We start from the raw sequence: 6,253 nt of genomic DNA, 5'->3' as shown, positions 1-6,253 counted from the left end.
TGTGCAGTTAACCTATTGGTCACCGGGGCATTGAGTTTAAAAAATGGCGAGTCATATTGCAGCTTTATAGCACGTTAGTTAGGCCGTACTTGGAATATAATTTTCAATTTTGGTCGCCACACTACCAGAACGATGTTGAGGCTTTGGAGAGGGTGCAGAAAAGATTTACCAGGATGTTGCCTGGCATGGAGAGCATCAGAATCATAGAAACCCTGCAGTACAGAAGGAGGCCATTCGGCCCATCGAGTCTGCACTGACCACAATCCCACCCAGACCCTACCCCCACATGTACACGTTAATCCCTCAAACCTACGCATCTCAGAACTCTAAGGGGCAATTTTAGCATGACTAATAAACCTAACCCGCACATTTTTGGACTGTGGGAGGATATCCGAGCACCTGGAGGAAACCCACGCTGACACGAGGAGAATGTGCTTACGCCACAGACCGTGACCAAAGCCGGGAATCAAACCCAGGTCCCTGGAGCTGTGAAGAAGCAGTGCTAACCACTGTGCTACCATGCCGCCCATTAGCTAAGAAGAGAGGTTGGAGAAACTTGGTTTGTTCTCACTTGAACGACGGAGGTTGAGGGACGACCTGATACAAGTCGACAAGATTCTGAGGGGCATGGCTAGAGTGGATAGTCAGAAGGTTTTTCCCAGGGTGGAAGAGTCAATTACTAAGGGGCATAGGTTTAAGGTGCGAGGGGCAAGGTTTAAAGGAGATTAATGAGGTAAGTGTTTTACACCGAGTGTGTTGGGTGCCTGGAACACGCTGCCGGGGGAGGTAGTGGAAACAGATACGATAGTGACATTTAAGGTGCGTCCGGACAAATATATGAGTAAGATGGGAATAGAGGGATATGGTCCCCGGAAGGATAGCGGGTTTTAGTTCAGTCGGGCAACATGATCGGTGCAGGCTTGGAGGGCCTAAGAGCCTGTAACTTTCTTTGTTCTTTGTTCTTTGAGTCCCATTCAAACTTCATCGCTGTAACCGGCTCCTTTGATATTGAGTCTCCAGTAGTGACACCGGCAGAAATTTAGAAATATTGAAAGTTAAGGTGTTATTATCATTCTATTGTAACTCATAACATCAGAACACGGATCACATTATCATCTACAGCAAAGCGGACCCAAATTACTGTCGACATCGCTTGCAAGAAGAAGTTTATGTCCCTTGTAGACTTACCAGGCAAAAGAGCTGAAACAGTGAGAAACGAATACAAAATGATACCCAACATGTTTGCAGCGAGTTTATTGCGGAATTAAACAGAATGGGTTCAATCTGTAATTGTTTGGGTGAAGATATTTACATGTATTTCCGGTCTCTCCAGCGATTGGTTAATTCCCAAACGAATCAACTGGTGACGTCCAATCATGTCCCTGATTCTCCAATTCATCCAATCAGCTCACAGACCCTTTGTTCTCCAGTTTATTACGTCAGAGCAGGGCCAGTGAATCAATGAAGTTGTTTTCCCCACAGCGGGACCGAAACGAGGATTCACCGCAATGTTGGCCCTTGAGCCAAGACAGCTTCTGAGGTGGTGACAATGAGGTAAATGGTTAATGTTGTCCTTGTAACAATGTCGGGAGTTCCCATTCAACAGTCTGAATATTTTGCATATCCTTTTTCACGTTATATGAAATTGAAAATATCTACAACGAAGAACGAATGTTCCAAAATACCCTTTTTGATTTTGATGCCCTTGCATTTAATATCAGCGGGGTTCTTGTCAAACATTTTGGAGGGCCGAAGGGCCTGTTTCCTGTGCTGTACTGTTCTCAACAGTGGGTGGGGGCGGTGGCCGGGGAAGGGGTGTGCTTCCACAGGTTGATCTTCAGATTCAATGTCACCGAGGAGATCCATCTACCTGCCTAAAGAATGTTCCTGGAGACCCATCTTCTTTCTCAGGAAGTCCATGTCCACCTCAGAATTTCTATTACCTAAATTGACCTCATCCAAAACTCTCGGAGGCAATGAGTTCCAGGTCCTGAGCACTCGCTGTGGAAAAAATGTTGCTTCCAAATCTTCTTCGCCCCCGCCTTGCCCAATATCTTAAAATTTGCCCCTCCCCCTCTAAACTTGCCCTAATCTAGTCCACCTCGATTAAATCGCTCCTCAATCTCCTTCGCTCCAATGGACAACAATCCCAGCATCACAAACCAGAAACTTCTGGCTAATTTGAACTTTTCAAAACTAAACTTACTCCAAAGAAATTCCTCCATCTGATTTAACTGAAATTTGTCAACTTTTAAAAAACATTTCTGTGTATTTTGCTTCTTAAAATTAAACATGTTTAATCAGAGTTCATCAACTTTTTAGAAAATGTTTTCACCATTTTGAAAAATGTAATGTTTCCTCATATTTTTCGAGAAATTTCCAACTTTTTAAAGAGTAGCTTAAACTTGCTAACATATTTTCCCCGAATACTTTAACGAGAATTCGTCATTTAAATAAACTATTTTTTAAAAAAAAACTTAATTGAAGTTTATCAGTATTTTTTTTCTTAGAATAGTCAACATTTTTTTGAACAATCATTGGCTAAGATAAATTTCATCACAGAAGCTGACTGCATTTGGTCAACATTTCTCTGAATTGGTCCAAAATTTGTCAACACACATTTTTCACCCACACGAACATGGAGTTTGTGAACTACTGTTAAATTATCACACCGAGCCAGCCAGGAGTCGAACCTGGAATCTTCTGATCCGTAGTCAGACGCGTTATCCATTGCGCCACTAGCCCACGGCAAAGCAGCGTGCAGCAATGTTTATATATCGGTCCGAGGCTTCAAAATCGGCAGAAACATGGTCAAAACATATTCGTTTTAGTGAGGAAATATTACATAATTAAAATTTTCTCTACTCACTTACAGTAATTCTACTTTGCCTTGAATTGAGTTAATCTGCTGTGTTGGAATTCGAACCCTGGTTCCCAAAGCTTCAGCCTGCTTCTCTGCTTTATCAATCCAGCGTCAACAACATGACTCGAAACCGTACCCCTCCCGCTAGTGAATCCACGATTGAATATTACCTGAATGTAGTATCTTACAATCATATGGCATTGGCCCTTACTTGAGCCTCAAAATACATTCAGGAAAAGACAAAAGTGCGGAAAATTCACGACAAACTGAGCAGGAAAGAAGACACACCTATTCTGACTCAGCACGCATGTTATCAGTTTATTCAGTGGCTAAAAGAGCAGGGCAGAGGATGGGAATCCTGTGGGAGTAACTCACCTCCCGACTCCCACAAAACAGTCCACGATCGACGTGGCACAAGTCAGGAGTGCGATAGAATATTCTCCACTTGTCTGCATGATGCAGGAATCCACCAAAGGCACTTTAGACAGCATCTCCCAAACCCAAGACCGCTTCCACCTGGCAGCTCCCCTGCCACCCCCCCCCCCGCCCCCTCTCCCCCCTCCCCCCTCCAACGCCACACAGCCAACACCACCCTCAATTCCCTCAGCATTCTGATTTGGAAATATATCGCCGTTCCTTCACTGTCATTGGGACAAATTCGTGGACTTCCCTCCCTAACAGCACTGTAAGTGTTCCTGTACAAATGGATTACAACGTTTCAAGAAGGCAGCTCACCACAACTTTCTCAAGGCTAAATACTGATGGGCAGTGCATGCTGATCTAGCCAGCGACACCCACATGAACAAAAAGAAACATCCAGGCAGCTCACTGAACCCATAAGACCATAAGACCATAAGACATAGGAGCGGAAGTAAGGCCATTCGGCCCATCGAGTCCACTCCACCATTCAATCATGGTTGATTTCAACTCCATTTACCCGCTCTCTCCCCATAGCCCTTAATTCCTGAGAAATCAAGAATTTATCAATTTCTGTCTTGAAGACGCTCAACGTCTCGGCCTCCACAGCCCTCTGTGGCAATGAATTCCACAGACCCACCACTCTCTGGCTGAAGAAATTTCTCCTCATCTCTGTTCTAAAGTGACTCCCTTTTATTCTAAGGCTGTGCCCCCGCGTCCTAGTCTCCCCTGTTAATGGAAACAACTTCCCTACGTCCATCCTATCTAAGCCGTTCATTATCTTGTAAGTTTCTATCAGATCTCCCCTCAACCTCCTAAACTCCAATGAATATAATCCCACGATCCTCAGACGTTCATCGTATGTCAGGCCTACCATTCCTGGGATCATCCGTGTGAATCTCCGCTGGACCCGCTCCAGTGCCAGTATGTCCTTCCTGAGGTGTGGGGCCCAAAATTGCTCACAGTACTCCAAATGGGGCCTAACCAGTGCTTTATAAAGCCTCAGAAGTACATCCCTGCTTTTGTATTCCAAGCCTCTTGAGATAAATGACAACATTACATTTGCTTTCCTAATTACGGACTCAACCTGCAAGTTTACCTTTAGAGAATCCTGGACTAGGACTCCCAAGTCCCTTTGCACTTTAGCATTATGAATTTTGTCACCGTTTAGAAAATAGTCCATGCCTCTATTCTTTTTTCCAAAGTGTACGACCTCGCACTTGCCCACGTTGAATTACATCAGCCACTTCTTGGACCACTCTCCTAAACTGTCTAAATCTTTCTGCAGCCTCCCCACCTCCTCAATACTACCTGCCCCTCCACCTATCTTTGTATCATCGGCAAACTTGGCCAGAATGCTCCCAGTCCCGTCATCTAGATCGTTAATATATAAAGAGAACAGCTGTGGCCCCAACACTGAACCCTGCGGGACACCACTTGTCACCGGTTGCCATTCTGAGAAAGAACCTTTTATCCCAACTCTCTGCCTTCTGTCTGACAGCCAATCGTCAATCCATGTTAGTACCTTGCCTCGAATACCATGGGCCCTTATTTTACTCAGCAGTCTCCCGTGAGGCACCTTGTCAAAGGCCTTTTGGAAGTCAAGATAGATAACATCCATTGGCTCTCCTTGGTCTAACCTATTTGTTATCTCTTCAAAGAACTCTAACAGGTTTGTCAGGCACGACCTCCCCTTACTAAATCCATGCTGACTTGTCTTAATCCGACCCTGCACTTCCAAGAATTTAGAAATCTCATCCTTAACGATGGATTCTAGAATTTTGCCAACAACTGAGGTTAGGCTAATTGGCCTATAATTTTCCATCTTTTTTCTTGTTCCCTTCTTGAACAGTGGGGTTACAACAGCGATTTTCCAATCCTCTGGGACTTTCCCTGACTCCAGTGACTTTTGAAAGATCATAACTAACGCCTCCACTATTTCTTCAGCTATCTCCTTTAGAACTCTAGGATGTAGCCCATCTGGGCCCGGAGATTTATCAATTTTCAGACCTTTTAGTTTCTCTAGCACTTTCTCCTTTGTGATGGCAACCATATTCAACTCTGCCCCCTGACTTTCCTGAATTGTTGGGATATTACTCATGTCTTCTACTGTGAAGACTGACGCAAAGTACTTATTAAGTTCCTCAGCTATTTCCTTGTCTCCCATCACTAGATTACCAGCGTCATTTTGGAGCGGCCCAATGTCTACTTTTGCCTCCCGTTTGTTTTTAATGTATTTAAAGAAACTTTTACTATCATTCCTAATGTTACTGGCTAGCCTACCTTCATATTTGATCCTCTCCTTCCTTATTTCTCTCTTTGTTATCCTCTGTTTGTTTTTATAGCCTTCCCAATCTTCTGACTTCCCACTACTCTTTGCCACATTATAGGCTCTCTCTTTTGCCTTGATGCATTCCCTGACTTCCTTTGTCAGCCATGGCTGCCTAATCCCCCCTCTGATAACCTTTCTTTTGTTTGGGATGAACCTCTGCACTGTGTCCTCAATTACTCCCAGAAACTCCTGCCATTGCTGTTCTACTGTCTTTCCCACTAGGCTCTGCTTCCAGTCGATTTTTGTCAGTTCCTCCCTCATGCGCCTGTAATTACCTTTATTTAACTGTAGAACCTTCACATCTGATTCTGCCTTCCTTCTTTCAAATTGCAGACTGAATTCTACCATATTATGATCACTGCTTCCTAAGTGTTCCCTTACTTTAAGATCTTTTATCACGTCTGGCTCATTACATAACACTAAGTCCAGAATAGCCTGTTCCCTCGTGGGCTCCATCACAAGCTGTTCCAAAAAGTTCCATAATCATGGGGCCAGCTGAAGAGGTGAATGGAGATAAAATGAACGTCAAGTTACATAGCCAACCCTGTTGATCATATCTTTATTTTCGAGCGAGTGTGTTGTGCTGATAGTTTCTTCACAGTTTGTGCTCAGGTTCTCAAACGAAACCCCATGTGGACCAA

General features: G+C 44.1%; 1 non-coding gene across 1 annotated transcript; it reads right to left on the bottom strand.

The window, feature by feature from the left end:
- Positions 1-2,672: 2,672 nt before the first annotated feature.
- On the bottom strand, positions 2,673-2,745 carry trnar-acg (transfer RNA arginine (anticodon ACG)). Its single transcript has one exon. It is a non-coding gene; the product is annotated as a tRNA-Arg (tRNA).
- Between the last annotated feature and the right edge of the window lie 3,508 nt (positions 2,746-6,253).

The sequence above is a fragment of the Mustelus asterias genome, unplaced genomic scaffold (assembly GCF_964213995.1).
Source record: "Mustelus asterias unplaced genomic scaffold, sMusAst1.hap1.1 HAP1_SCAFFOLD_145, whole genome shotgun sequence".
NCBI lineage: Eukaryota > Metazoa > Chordata > Chondrichthyes > Carcharhiniformes > Triakidae > Mustelus > Mustelus asterias.
Note: the sequence above shows the minus strand (reverse complement) of the source record. Positions and strands in the feature narration are given on the sequence as shown.